This window comes from Peromyscus californicus, unplaced genomic scaffold, assembly GCF_007827085.1.
Source record: "Peromyscus californicus insignis strain IS unplaced genomic scaffold, ASM782708v3 Scaffold_8__1_contigs__length_139910024, whole genome shotgun sequence".
NCBI classification, from domain to species: Eukaryota; Metazoa; Chordata; class Mammalia; order Rodentia; family Cricetidae; genus Peromyscus; species Peromyscus californicus.
Genome location: NW_026294606.1, coordinates 35,142,425 through 35,158,562, shown reverse-complemented (window position 1 = coordinate 35,158,562; position 16,138 = coordinate 35,142,425). Strand labels below are relative to the sequence as shown.

General features: G+C 43.3%; 1 long non-coding RNA gene across 8 annotated transcripts in view; it reads left to right on the top strand.

Moving 5' to 3' along the window:
• Positions 1–15,758, top strand: part of LOC128104718 (uncharacterized) — a 39,426-nt gene extending 23,668 nt beyond the window's left edge. For 7 of the 8 annotated variants that reach the window (XR_008216056.1, XR_008216058.1, XR_008216057.1 and 4 more), the window contains one exon: positions 1,467–15,758. This is a non-coding gene — a long non-coding RNA (uncharacterized LOC128104718). The remainder of the gene's footprint in view (positions 1–1,466) is intronic. The other variant, XR_008216059.1, reaches the window with a different exon arrangement.
• The last annotated feature ends 380 nt before the right edge of the window (positions 15,759–16,138 follow it).

Below are 16,138 nucleotides of genomic sequence, written 5' to 3'. Positions count from 1 at the left end.
CATTTTAGCATCCAGGAGACATCAAGTTCAATTTAATTTGATCCCCAAATGACCAAGCTGATTAATTGTCAAGTCGGGTCTTACCTCATAGTAAACCTTAATCTCTCCTAATTTGCCGTGAAATGAATGGGGGTTGGCTATTTCAGGCATGAATGCAATAGGTCTCACAGGCCTCCCCAGGCCTCCTTTCGGCCAGGTGGGGATGGCCTGGCTGCCCCCAAAGAGGAACAGGTGGAATGAAGCTTAGGTCACATGGTGGGAAGGGCCGGCAGCTGTTGAAAGCCCAGGTGTGTGTGAGTTGGCAAGGGTACAAAGCATGGAGAGTGCTAACAGCTCAAAGTCCCTGGGCTGTGCAGCTGCTTGCTTGGCACTGGCTGGGGACCCACCTGTAGTGTTGACGGGCACACCCCACTCTTAGGAGCAAGAGAACATGAAAGGTCTGGGGGAAAGAGCAGCCAGCAGCCCTTCTACAGAAGGTTGTAGGGAGCAAGCTTGCCCCCCATTGATAAAGCACGAGTGGGCTTGAGACCAGACCCCCTTGGCTCTTATTATTTACCATGCAGTCCTTGGAGGTCTAAAAAAAAGATACATGTTTTCCTTCTGTCCTGGAGTCTATTCCCAAGTACCCCTAGGAAGTAAATGGAAAAAAATTAATCCTGAGCTGGAAGGTAAATCAACAGACAAAGATATTGCCGTGGGGAGATGACAAGGAATCAAGACTGAGAGACAAAAATAAAAGCTGCCCCTGCTGGGCTGGGATGTGTGTACAAAAAAAAAAACAAACAAAAAAAAAACAAGCCCTACCAGCCAGCCTATCTTAATCTGTTCTGCCCTACACAAAGCCCTGCTGTGGCTTTCATGGGATGGCCTTAGCTCTGAAGCTATCCTTTAAGATTTAGTGCCTGTGAATTATTTGAATTCAAATGACAGCAGAGTGCCCAGGTAAAGTAGCAACCCCTTGCTACTGTGCAGGCTACAAAGGGTTGCAAGCTCCCATTCTATGGTAAAGCCAGCCCCCAGAAGAACCAGGAACCAGGCCAAGGCCATTGCCTTCTTGGTTCTCCCATCTCCGCTTATAAATACAATTACTGACCTGCTACCATGTGATTTTTTCCTCTCCTGCATCCCTTGTGGAATCAGAACCTACTTCGGGGGTACAAGGATGCTACAGATCTGCAATGTCCTCCCGAAGGCATGTGGTCCCAGCTTGGTTTTGGGAAGGGTTGGAATTATTAATTAGTGGACTTTAAGGGTCCTCAGGTCACTGGGGGTGACTCCAAAAGAGGATTAGATTGTAGGAGCCTGGTCCTTTTCTCTTACCTTTTTTGGCTTCCTGAGTTGTGGTGGGAGTGACTTTGCTGTCATATGGTGGAGTCAATCAAATCAAGGGCTGGAACCTCAAAAACTGTGAACCCAAATAAGTTTAAATTTATGTAGGCTTAAATGAATGCATCTTTTCTCTTCAGGGGTTGATTTGTCTCAGGCATTTTGTCCTAACTACAGAACACCGATGAAGACAAGACAATGACAATATGACACTTAGCACGCACTTGCCTGTGTGGGCTCGGCTGCCCTTTGGCTTGGCTGTACAACTGACTAACAAGGGCTCATAGTAGAGGGTGTCTACAAAGATTTTTCAATTTTGGAACAACATATTCTGGATCCAGCTATTTTTGTGGCCTGGAATGAAGATGCATCTATAGTACATCATGTTCCAAAGACAAAAGCTCCATTCTAAACATGCCTGAGACAGATACAGAAGGAACTGGAGTCCTCATTGCCATGGCTCTTGCTGTGGGACCAGCCTTCACTGCCAATATCTGGATCTCTCAGAACAGAGGATAACCTTATGGTTCCTAGACTTGAGGTGGGCATTCACACTCATTCAAAGGACTCTCGATTCAGAAATTCTGGATGGAGACTAAAAACTAATGCTCTAGATCCAGATCCAAACCCCAATGAGACTGATTCATCTATTGGGGAGAACAGTGTTAGAACCCCTTGGACAGCTGAACTGCCATCCACTGAAGCTACTGTTGGTTGGATTTTCACACACTCCCAACTGTACACAGAGAAACCCCATCTCGAAAACAAAACAAACAAACAAAAACAAATAAATAAACCCCAAAATCCAAACCCAAACAAAACAAAGGCATATTTGGTACCCATTGTCCAGCCTTCCCCAGCCCACCTCCTTTCCTATAGAGCTTACTATTCTACTCTGGTCAATGAAATCAACTTTTCTCAGCCTCCACATCTAGGTGAGAAAAATGCATCCTTTGCTTTTCTCTGCCTGGCTTATTCTACTAAATGAAATACCTCTATCCATGTTGTTCCAGATGATACCGTCATATGAATTTGGCTAGATGACGTTTTGTTTTGTATATATACCCATTCTTCCATAAACAGAACCCTTAGTCAGAGAATCTCAACATTTTTTTTCCTCTTCAGATGCAGTAGGATCACACCCAGGGCCTCACCCCTGCCAGGCAAGCTCTTTTCTACCGAGCTATATCCTCTGGCCCAAGAATCTCTACTTTTAACTTGGAGGCATGGTCAGAGCTAAATGGGGGAGACACGCAGGATAGGAGAGGGAACTAGAATTTGTAGAACATCAGATATCAATTCCACTTTCAAGTTTCCTGCTCTCTTTCCTTATCCCTACCCATAGAACCTGGGCGAATTCTTTATTCTAAACCTCAATTCGTCTCTGAACTTGGGGTGACAATATTTATCAGACAGACTTGTTGTCAGGCCTACTGATGATGTTAGGGACTCAGAGACAGCCTGAGTGTCAGCCCCTGGGGAGTGGGATGAATACGTGTCTCAGCATCTTCTGTAGCAGAAAAACACAACAGAATAGATGCACAAACACCAACTCACACAAGCCCCGAAAATACAGGGGCTCAGGGGGAAAAAGAAAGGGACTGAATTACCTGTAGAAATTGGACAATTCGAAAGTGATGCATATCAAGTCCTGTCCATTATGATTATCTATACTACCATTGGAATGGGTAGGAGAACAAGATCTAGACACAAAAGCTTTGGAAATAAATACAAGAGCGTCTGTCAGGCTGGTGAAGGTCTGTGTCAGACAATAGTAAGCTAAGGAGCTGACACCCTGTGGACAGGACAGTAGCAAGCAGGAGCCTGGTGGCTGCTCTCTAATGCCTATTTATTTCCTCATCTACATAATTGAGGCTATGCTTTACATAACCACTAAGAATAATTAATGCCCCAACCTCTTTCAAAGGTGCTGTCGGGCAAGTTCTCACTAACATTATATGACTGCAAAAGTCACTAGAAACTTCTGGGGCGTTTCCCTGAGGAAAGGAGTCTTCATAAAGGATTTGGAGCAAAAGTGTGTGTCAGAGAGAATGGCAATGATCTAGAATGTGGGAAACTCTCCCCTCAGCTGACCCAAGGAAGCTAGTTGTCCTCAAGGTTCACGCTGTCCTTCAAGGCAGAGAAAAATGGCCTTGGGATATGCAGGCTTGTGACGGTTCATCTTGATTAGGTTTGGAACCACCAAGGGAGACACACCTCTGGAGGTGTCTTCAAAGGCATTTCCAGAGGGGATTAATGGAAGAGAGGAGACCCATCCTGAATGTGGCTGGCACCAACCCATGGTTGGGAGCCTGGCTGAATAAAAAAGAATAAACGAGCTGAATATTAGCTTTTGTTTCCCCTTGCTTCCTGACTAGGGATGCGATGTAACTAGCCACCTCTGGCTTCTGCCACCATTTCCCGACTCTGAGAGACTGTGCCCTCTCAAACTGTGAGCCACAAGGAAGCCCGCCCTCCTGAAGTTGCTTTTGTACAGTAATTCATCACAGCAATGCTAAGACAAGCTAATACATATGCTAATACAATGCTACTACAAGCTAATACATAGGCTAATATATAACTTGGCATTAAGGCCATTATACCCTAAGAAGAAGGAGAAAAAAAACCTGTTCAAAGAAAGCAGTCTGTAAACAAACATAGAGGTACTCTAAGACATTATCAGAATGGTTTATAAAATAATTTTTGTTTAAAAGAGTAATTACTTCCTAAACCTCTGCTTCAGCTTCCCTATACGCTGCTCAACATATGCATATTTTAGAGATTGTTTTGATTGGGCAATCTCTTACAGAAAAAAGATTATGAATTCAGTTTTTCCTGTTTCTCTTTCCTAAAAACAAAGATATTCTGATTCTGTCATCTGACTTGCTTCAATAACAGTGTGTCTAGCACAGAAAACCACAGCCACACATCTGCTGCTAATAAAAGTTTGCGATCAGTGATGCCCACTGCCTTTCAAAACTTATTTCCTTCACTCTCACACTGGGCATGGACCTGGCCAAAACTTGTTTCTGTTGTCATCAGACACAATGGCATTGCATTTATTCCAGGAGGACAAATGAACAAACAGAATCTGTGTCAGCCACTGGAGGTTATTGCATGTTTCAGCGTTGATGACAAGTTGACATTTTCATTCATTAAATTGCTGAACATGCAAGTTTAAGAATTTTGTAACATTCTCAATTCTTGGTAAGACTTGTTTGCTAACTTACAAGGCTAAATGACATTTGATAAGCAAAAACACATTCTCAGAGCAGCAACCTTAAGATACTTTCTTTCTTTCTTTCTTTCTTTCTTTCTTTCTTTCTTTCTTTCTTTCTTTCTTTCTTTCTTTCTTTCTTTCTTTCTTCATTCTTTTTTCTCTTTCTTTCTTTCCTTCCTTCCTTTCTTTCCTACCTTCTTTCCTTCCTTCCTTCCTTCCTTCCTTCCTTTCTTTCTCTTTCTTTTCACAAGTAACATTGATTTAGAAGAACTGTGAGCTTTGAACCAGGCTTAAGGAAGAGGCCACTGTCTAGTCAAGAACTTCAGCAGGCCCTGGTCCCTGCTTGCAGGTCCTTAGATAAATGAGTTAGGGACAGTGTGTGTGTGTGTGTGTGTGTGTGTGTGTGTGTGTGTGTGTGTGTGTAACCCTTACTCTCCCATAGAGTGAGGGGAAAGTAAGAAATATTCCTAATAAGCTGGGAGTGAACTTAGCAGCCAGAATGGGACAGTGAGCTGTGTATTAAGAAACCCCAGAAAGAGAACAAAGTAGGCCAGAGAACGGAAACTTCAGCATGTCCAGACAATCTCAGCATTTGTTTCCATAGACTTCTGTGTTAGGCATAATCAAGGGGTTATTTCCCATGAGCATGCGGAAGGAGAAGGAGGAATGGAGGAGTGAGGATACATTGCAAACTCCTCTACTCAGCAGCTGAGGGTATCAACTGCAACCCGAAAGCGTATTTAGGCCTGGGCCCAGCTGCAGCTCAGGGGATGCCTTGCAAGTGCACAGGGTTGCGGGGAGACAAGAGTTATCAGGAATTCCCAATTGATTGTAACTCTGGTGTCATCTGCAACCTCAAGAGGGTGAGCTCTGGAACACTTTGTCTATGCATACAGGGAACCAAGGGACACTGATCAGACTCTGACCAGCTCAAAAGCCAACAGAAAGAGGATCCAGAAGACTTCCAGATCCTGTGGACACTAACAGAGCACTTGGCAGGTGCTCATGGGACCCTTTGTGAAATAATAAATGATGGCCAAGAAATAGAGTGAGGGTCAATTTGCTGCCATACTTGACTGTCCTCAGCCAGATGCACCCTTTTCAACTCTCCCTGGGGCTTCGGGGGAGGCGGCGGGGAATCAGTGACAGCTTCTCTTTAGAACACAGTAGTGAAAACACAATACGAAGGAGGCCATGGAGGGCGGGCAATGCAGACATATGCAAAATAGTATTCCAGGCAGAGCAAAGAACTACAGGCAGGAGCATGCTGGCCACTGTGGAGGGACAGGGACGAGGCCTGAGGCTGGCACTGAGTTGCAACAATGGAGGAACCATGAGGTCCAGAAGGTGATGGAGTCTGTCATGAAGTGCATCATGGTCATTTTCCTCTCCTTTCTTTAAATCTCAGTTAAAATTGAGATGAATGTAATTTGAATGGTTGCCCAAAGGAAGAGAGGAGAGAATGCCTGATGGAAGGCCATACAGCTTTCTTTGCATATATGGAGATGCCTCATGGAAAGAAGCGATTCCCCTAGAGGCATGCTGTATAGCCAGTAGCAGAAAAGCAGGATCCCTCCCTGGGGATCTTAGCCTCCTTAATAAATGAGTTTAAGAATGGTCAAAATCAGAAGCTCAAGGACAATTTTAAAAGTTTAAAAGAACAACCCCGGGACAGGCAAGCTATAAATCTGAACAGCTGCCCAGAGGAGGAGAATGGGACAGAGAAGGACATCAAAGGCCACACCATTTGAGCTAAACCAGCATGGAGGTCAGACCCAGGGAGGGCAGGCATCACATGGTGGGGAGGGGACCTTTAAGCCAAGTGCTGATAAGCGTGCTGAGAAAAGAGACAGAAGAAAGGACTGTGCTTTTCTGGGTGGTGGAGACTTAGGAAGTGTGCAGACTTGGGCAGCTGCCCATGCAGCTCTGTGAGAGAGTGCCTTTGCTGAGGCTTACTGTCAGTTACTCTTGCTCTGAGCAAACAGCTGAGGAAGTGACTCAGGGAGCACGCATGTAGTTTTGGTTCCCACGTGGACAGAGATCATCACAGTGAGGAGGGCACCATGGCAGGCTGCAGGGAGAGGACCCGGGAGTGTGGGAGGAGGAAGGGATAGAGAGTAGGGGGGGGGATGCCCCAGCTGCTCACACTGAGTTGGCAGTCAGGAAGCAGATATGGGACAGCAAGCGGGCTGGCTATAAAGCTAAGTGAGTCACTTCCTCCAGCTAGACCCCTGCCTCCCGAACATTCCATGTCCTCCCCAAACAGCCCTAGCAGCTGGGAAGCAAGTGATGAAACACCTAAGCCGGTGGCTGATACTTCCCTCAAACCACGAAGGTTGGGGAAATATGGACAAGTAGTAGGAAGAGCTGAGGAATGTGCTCCTTATAGGCACCCTTCATGGAGACTTCTTCCTACACATCAGATCACACTCTCCATGAGAATACTTACAAGAGGTTCATTCGAACAAAGTAATAGCATTACGAAATCCAGTGGGCAACTTGAAATCTTAGAGGATCTGAGCCCTTGTCCTACTCCCGTCTCCAGCGGACAGCCATTGCCCCACAGAGAAGCTTCCTGAGGAGAGAGGAGTTCTCAAGTCATACTCCTCATGGAGTCTGCAACTCGAGGGGAATCGTGCTGACCCAGCCAAGAGGAATCCAAGGAGGAGTTTGTTAATGTCAACAAGTCATTCTTGGCCCCTGCTTAAGAGCCCATTCTTCCATCTTCTGACTCAAGTGTCAAAGAGGGCACCCCAGGGAGACACCGTGATTATTCTTGCTACGGATTTGAACAAATGGCCAGAGGCTGCCTGCTGGCATGTGGACACTACAGCAAGTGTAAAGGAGAGGATACTTGAGTAAGGGCATGCCCAAGTCTCCTGTGAGGTCATGGAGAATGTCTCAGTCAACAGAGTCATTCTCCAGGGCCACCACTTCGTCTCCAATTGCCACCCCTGCTGGGACAGTAGAGCAAGGAATGGGGTTGATGGGTGCCCAGTCTTTACATCCTGGCTTCCCTTCTCTGAGACTGGACACAGTACAGCAAGCTTCCCACTCATTCTGGAAAGGACTTCAGACTTTTGCCCCCTCCTCCAGTAAGAACTAGTCTCTCTCTTTCTCTTTCTCCCCTCTCTCATTTTTTTTCTTTCTAAAATCATCCTGGGACAAAGCCAGACAAATTGGACTGTTAACTAGTATCTGTAACCAGACAAGAAGAAACTTGTCTCAAAGGAAGTTTAAAGGTAGCTTCACCATCAGGCTGAGATTTGCAAGGAGAGATTCTCAAGCCTTGAATTTCCATGGGGATCCCCCTGCAAGGAAGCTGCAGGCTCCAGCCTTGCAGGCGAAGGGGGACTTGACCACCAAGATGCCTCTAATAAGTGACAAATTCATGTGGGTAACAACTTGACATTTTTTGTGTTCAAGTCTCTGTTGAAATAGAATGTGTAAATTAATAGTCTTAGGAGACCCATGTAGAAGAAAACCAGAATGGGGATCATGAACCCCATTAGCGCACGCATCTCAAACCTCTAACGAGAAGATCTCTGGGGAATGGAGACAGAGAAGGATGCTCAGGGAATGCAGAACACTTCAAAAGCTCACAAGCATCCATTTTACAAGATGTGTAGCAGCACACTCCACTGAGTGTATAACAGACTTAAAGAATGATGGCTGGCCCTGTCTGGAGAGGAAGCAATAACTTCTCTAAAGATACTGGTTACTTTGACAAGTTATCTGTTTGGGTTTTGAGTTCTTTGGTTTGGTTTTGATTTTTCTTTTCTTTTCTTTTCTTTTCTTTTCTTTTCTTTTCTTTTCTTTTCTTTTCTTTTCTTTTCTTTCCTTCCTTCCTTCCTTCCTTCCTTCCTTCCTTCCTTCCTTCCTTCCTTCCTTCCTTCCTTTTTCAAGACAGGGTTTCTCTGTGTAGTTTTGGTGCCTGTTCTGGAACTCACTCTGTAGACCAGGCTGGCCTCGAACTCACAGAGATCCACCTGGCTCTGCCTCCCGAGTGCTGGGATTAAAGGCCTGCAATACCACCGCCCGGCTGTTTTTGGTTTTTCTGTAACTGCCTTTGGTTTTCCACACTGCCTTATGTTGTAACTCAAAATCTATTGCTCCTATCAAACCAGTTTCCCCAAAGATGAAGACCGTAATAACTACTACACTTAAAATTAAGAGCAGTCTGCTAAGTCCGAAAGAGTCATTGAGATTATGGGGGCCTGGGCAGTGGAGATGGAGAAAATGCTTAGGGGAAAAAAAAAGATCCACTTTCTGATTATTTTCTAATAAAACTGTTAATTCTTTTGGAAAATGGAAGAAATTAAATACAGATTTGTTTAAACCCAGTTGTATACTATACAATAGATTGCTTTAATCCCGTTCTGACATCTGTTATTAAATATTATTTCCATGGATAGAAGTCAGCTGAGCTGAAGTTGTCCATATTTGCAGCACTCTTCTATAGTTTTACTGTTCAAAGCTTGAGAAAGTTATATGCTATATGACACATTCAAATGTTTCACTTGCTAGAAAAATCTACTCAGCATCATAATTATGGACCTGGGAAGAGTTGGGGGTGAGAGGTGAATTAAAACACATTGTAGAGAATTCCAATGAACTAATAAAAATAAACACAGTTTAAAAATTATCATAGAATGTGGTGATATTTGAATTGTGCTGAAATGTGATTTTATTTGTATGTTAATAAATAAAGCTTGCCTGGAGATCAGAGGTCATAGCGAGCCAGGAACAGAAGTCAGGCAGTGGTAGCCCACGCCCTTAATCTGATCACATGGCAGGCAGAGTCTCTGTGTGGTCAAGGACACAGCCAAGCGTGATAACATGAGCCTTTAATCCCAGTACCAACCATAGAGACCTGGAGGTCTGTATAGACAGGTAGTGACGAGGAGGTCATGTGGCTGGGCTTGGAGCCAATGAGAAGGCAGAGCAGAAAGGCAATAAAAACACAGGTTACACAGGAAGAAGCTCTCTCTGGGGAAGCGACTGTGGTGAGGGGGAAAGATAAGGTAGCTGTGGCTCTTTGCTAGTTCTCTGATTTCTTTGGCTGTTACCTCTGTATTTGGCTCTGTGTTTCTTATTTAATAAGACTGTTTAGAAATTTGTCTACAATAGAAAGTTATACTAGTAGCAATCTTGAGTACCTACTATGAGGTACTCAAGTAGTTATCTGTAATTTATCTCTAATCTGTCCCAGCAATCTTGCCAAGCAGTATTAATATTCCTATGTTTAGATGGTAAAATAGAAACTTGTCAAAGTTTTCCAGGGTTAAGTCAAGCTTCAGCCAGGATTAGCAAAGAAGTATAGAGGCAGGCAGGATAGCTCAATGGCAGTATATGTACTTAGCGTGGTGGTCCTGGGTTCAACTCCCAGAACCAAAATAAAATGAAACGGCCTAGAATCAAGATTTGAACTTGAATCTTACTCCTAACCCACCAAAATTGTTATTTAACTTTAATAGACTTCCTTACCCTCACATGAACATAAAATGAGGCATGATTTCTTCTGCATTGCTGGAGTACCTGCTATGGTCCAAGGCCAAGTCCAGGGACTTGAGGCACACAGGCTTCAGAGCCCATTATAAGGTGGTCACAGCTGCCAGTGTGAGCTTCACAACAAGTTTTCAAATGTGTTGACCTAAAGAAGCAATAATGGGACCACTAAGTCTTAGGGGTGCTTTAGTGTAGCTCTTCTTAACCCACATGATCATGATGAAGAGCACTGCAAAGCCAGCCAGATGGCTCAGCAGATAAGGGCGTCTGTGGCCAAGCCTGAACCTGAGTTTGTTCTTCTGGACCCACAGTGGAAGGAGCAAACTGACTTCTGCAAGGTGTTCTCTGACCACATGTGCACTATGACACACACACACACACACACACACACACACACACACACACACACACACACACACACAAAATGTAATTAAAAAAGAAACATTGCAGATTTCATTTTAAAAATAAACTGTGTACATGAGCTCACATAACACAATTTCAAATGTTAGCTTGCAGATACCTTTAATCTTGTTTGAGACAGGGTCGGTCTTTCCTTGGCTTGGAATTCTACCCCATAGGCCACTCTGGCTGGCCTGTAAGCTTCCAGGGGATCCTCCTGTCCCTGCGTTCCTGGCTTGGTCATTATGGGCACACGGCACTGTGCCCAGACTTTTATGTGGGCTCTGGAGGTCTAAACTCAAGTCTGGCCAGTTATGAGGCATTTGATTTACTGACTGAGCTACAGCTCAGCCCCACAGTTTTGTTTCTGTGTTTGCACATTAAAAATGGGCAGAGTGGTGCATTGGAGGGCAGGAATATATTGCAGTTTTGGACTTCTCCATGCCTCAATTTCTTCATGGATCAAATAGAGGGTGACACTCTCTTATAGACCTACGATGAATACTCTCAGCATGCTATCCCAGAATGTTGTTGATCACTGTTCTAGGCCCACCTGTGCTTTTGTCTATCATCTGAGCTCACAGGACCTGGCCCATTAGAATCTTTTTTTTTTTAAACTGTGAAACTACTTCCCACACTTTCCCAGTCATACCTGGTTCTTCATCCAGAACCGCCCAGTATCATCTTACCGAGGACATCTCCATACAGCGCCCAAGTCTCCTTGACCTCTGCAGTTAGGTTTAGCAGGCACTTTCTCTCTGCTCTCGGATCACTTGCCTCTCACTTGCGGCACCATCTTTCTTCTCTTTGAATTATTAATTATCATCTGTGCCATGGCTTTGTTTCGTTTCCAGTCTTGGGATTAAACCCAGAGCCTTGCCCCTGTATGCGCTAGGCAAGCACGCCACCAGTGAGCTTTATTTCCAGCCCTAGGCCATATCTTAATGATCTCTGCTTCCATCCCAGTCCTCAGAACAACACTCCTACGTGATGAATGAGAGAAGAAATAGAGTGTCATCATTGAGCACGAGGACGGGGGTTCCTCTTCCTTCTCCAGGATTCACTCAGTAATTAGCTCAGCTGTCACAAAGACGTGTATGCACAGCAAGCCATTGAAATGAGTATGTTTTCCAGGGAGAATATGACTCTTTACCACTTGATAAAATTCCTGGTAGGAGTCTTAGTAAAGAAGGGATTTTGAGAGAAGATAGTCAGATGACATTCCCAAAGATTGGGCTGTACACGTCTCTCTTGAGGCATGAACATTTCATTAACACAAATACACACAAATATTTATTAAGTCCTCCAAAGCCATGCACCTGTTAATAAAACAAATGTCGACCACTGTATTAATCAATGCATTGTATATTATAAAGCATGTGACTATATAACATATAATTTTTAAGTGAGCACATAATTTTTATGTTTTTTTTTTTCCCCTCTAAGAAATGATCACTTGCAAAATGTTTAATCTCCGTTGAGTTGCTGTACTTTCTGGGAGACAGAGGAAATCATGCCTTTCTGTCTGTAGCCTATTCCCTGACCATGGTGAGCTCCTTTCTCTCCCCAGGTTCTGTTACGGCACCAACCATTCTTAAACTGGGAGGAATCTTGACTCTGCAGTCCTGCAGTCTCCGTCTCCCCCCCCCCCACCCCCACCATCCCAGAGGTTTGCCGTGGAGCTGTAAGCACAATAATGTGAAACTCGACAGATTACTGTAGAATTCTTTGTTTGTTTTCCTTGTGACCTAACTCTCATAAAATTTATTTTGTTTTTTCTTCCAAGCTTCTAGGGCATGTGGTCATATGATTCAAAGTAGGGAAAACATTGTCAAAACAGTATAATGGAATTGTCATTTTTTATGATGTTTTCATTACATAAAAAGCTTCAATGTGCAGCTCTAACAATCTAGTTTATCTGCATCTGAAAGTATCAAATGTAATGCTATAAAATAGTATTAGTATTATTTAGTATTCTCGGTGTTATGGTTTTTATTTACATCCTAAAGAAAAGCCAATAAATACAATATTAAAGTTTGTTTGGAAAATGAATGAGAAACTTGCCAGGTTAAACACACAGATACCTCCACATCACACATACACACCACACAACACACCATATACACACACACTACCCCCCCCACATACACGCCACACATACACCCTACACACCTGATAGCATACACATACACACCATACACACACACACCACACATACACACCACATACATACACATATATCCCAATACACATACCACACACCCACACACATATACACATACACTATTTACACATCCCACACACACCACACACATCACATACACACCATACACATACACCACACATATACACACCATACACACACACACAGACACACCACACACACACTACATAAACACACACATATCTCCATATTCACACCACACACATATACACATACATCACACACATATCACACACATCACACATGCAGTACACACACATAAAGATCAGATAGGCATTTCATTCTCTAGAAGTTAACTAGTATTATTTCATAACAATAAGATCATCATAGATTTTGTTTTCTTCTTTGTGTATTGCTGTAAGTCCCCTAATATTCTACAATTGCCAAATTCATTTAGCAAGAAGGATGCTTTACAATACTTGTAGATGATTTACAGGTTTGTGACTTATAAGCTTCCAAATAGAAACTTGAAAAATATCCTTTGGAGCCATTGGCATTTAGAAGAAAACTGTATGCTATTTCTAAATCTGGTTTAAACTGAAACATAATATTAATGCTACTTTGGTCTCATGCAAGAAAAATAGCATTTTAAACCATGTGCTTCTTATTAGAGACTCATGCAGATTTTAGACACAGTTTGGACTGAGGATCAAAAGAGGCTGGGCATGAGTGCAGAGGATCTTCCAAAAGAGAGGAGTCCCAGAGGAGATGATGAAAGTCCCACTGTCTTCACAGGAGGCAGAAAGAAAGATAATACATCAGATGGTGGGTCTGTCTGCATAAGACTAAGGCTGTGGGGATGGTTCAGTGCTATGCAAGACTGATGACCTGAGTTTGGATCTGCAGACCATGCATAAAACCCAAATTCAGCAGTCTAAGTGTCTGCAGTTCCAGCATGCCTACAGAAAGTGGGAAACTGAGACAGCAGAATTACCAGAAACTCACAGATCAGCTAGCATGGATACGAAACAGCAAAGAGGCCTTCTCTCAAAACAAAGCAGGAAGTGGAGACAGACTGTTGTGGGATTTCTGCCATTTGGACCAGTGACCAATGGGAGCGGTTTGGCACTATGGGCGTGGTCTTCTCTGAGGAAACATGGCCCTTTAAGAATTCATGGGGGGTGGGGGTGGGGGGGGTGGGGGGTGTATGTCTCTCTCTTGGGCTGGTCGGAGCAGGTAGCTGGCGAGCATCAGTGGAGAAAAAAAATATTTTTGTTATATTGTATATATGTTCCTTCTTCCACTTAAGATATTTTTTGTATATTGATACAAATGTAAATTATTTTTGTTATACTGTATATATGTTTCTACTTCTGTTTAGGATATTTTGGTATATTGATACAAATTAAGGTTATTTTCATCATATTGCGTTATACATTTCTACCCCTGGTTAAGACATTTTTGTATATTGCCACTATTTTGAGGTTATTGTCCTTACACTGTACATCTGTTTCTATTTTGCCTAAGATATTGTATCCACAGCTTGTTTATTTTTATAATGTGAAGCTTAGTCCTTAAGGTATGTTGGGTTAATAAGAATTACAGGTTAACAGTTACCATGTTTGCCAAACTTAGAGTCCTGTTAGTTATATTTTCTAGGCATGCAAAGATATGTTCTAAACAGAGAGGTGATCTTCAGACACTTCAAAGACCTACAGAATATGGCATTTAAAATAACTTAGAATTCTTTTGATGTGAGACATGTCTGCTCCTGGCAGCACCAATCTGCTCCCAAGAGGATGATGGGCACTGAAGACACTCTGTATGGAGTTTGTTTTCCTTTTGGCAAAACTAGCCTATTGGGCAAGAAACTGCCCTTGTGCTGTGGGATAGTCTGTATGTCAAATGCTCTGATTGGTCAATAAATAAAACACTGATTGGCCAGTGGCCTGACAGGAAGTATAGGTGGGACTAACAGAGAGGAGAACTGAGAGAACAGGAAGGGAAGAGAGGCACTGCCAGCTGCCACCATGACAAGCAGCATGTAAAGACGCCAGTAAGCCACAAGCCACGTGGCAAGGTATAGATTTATAGAAATGGATTAATTTAAGATGTAAGAACTAGATAGCTAGAAGCCTGAGCCATTAGGCCAAACAGTTTAAATAATATGTCTGTGTGTTTATTTTATAAGTGGGCTGTCGGACTGACAGGGTTTGGTGGGATCCAGAGAGAAAACTCTCCAACTACACCCTTGCCTCAACTGCTGACAGTAAGCACGCTATCCAATCTGGACAAGCAGGACACAAAAGCAACTGCTGAACTTTGCCAAGACAGGGTAGGACAGTCCTTCAAAATTTCCTGCTGCTGAAAAGGTCTGTCAGATATTTAGTCCTATACGCCAAAGTTGCCCCAATGTTACAGAGGAAACTTGGGTGACTGTCTAGGCAGCCAACTGTTTCTGTCATTCCTTGCAATTTTTGAAAGTTGCTAACTTGCACTTCCTACTTACTCAGGTAATATTATTTTTCTTCTCATGTCTTTGATGGGGTTGAAGACTAGATAATTATAGTCATAACCTCCTGAGTCTTATCTAAGGACATATTAGGTACAAGACTTAGATTCTTCATGAAAGGACAACTATTGGAATAATCTCTTAAAAATTATCTATTACCTATGGTCTGGATGTCTAGGATGTATTTCTTACTTGATAATTATTCTTGTATGTAGTTTCAATTTTTGTTAAGATTATTGTCTTTCTTTACTTCTGTACAACACATGTTAATAGTTCTTATGCATATAGTTTCTATTATGTTAGGATTAGAACCTTCCTTTTTATTTTAGACAAAAAAGAAGAAGTGTGGGATTTCTGCCATTTGGACCAATGACCAATGGGAGGAGTTGGTCTTCTCTGAGGATACATGACCCTTTAAGAATTCATGAGAGGAGGATTGCTCTCTCTCTTGGGCTGGCCAGAGCAGCCAGGAAGCAGCGGAGAAGCATGGCTTGCAGTTTGGTTCCCATAGCCCTTGGGCAGAACAGCAGGACAACAACAGCTGGATGAGCAGAGGCATCTACCTTGTTCTGTGTTTTAAGCATGCCTAACTGATTTCATCCTTTAATAAACCTTGCCTGATCCAAGAATCTCCAGTCCCGCATTAACAGACACTCAAAGGTTGTTTTTAGACCTCCACTCTGTGTGTGAGTGCATGGTGTGGGTCCTCACCCTGACATGTTCACATGCACAGAAATGAGGTCCTGCTACACTCTGAACACTCAAGATATTCCTAGGAGCAGAGCCCACAACATGCTCAAAACATAGGCTGAGGTCCTGCTACACTTTAAAAAATCTTAACAGATTTTCCTAGAAGCAGAGCCATGTAGAGCATGCCTCAGGAAGTAGCATACTACCATTGTTGTGGTTGGTTTTGAGCTCAACTTGCCACAAATTAGAACCATCTGAGCAGGGAGCCTCACCTGAAAAATTTTCCCCTTTGCCTTGATTGATGTGGGGGAGATTCACC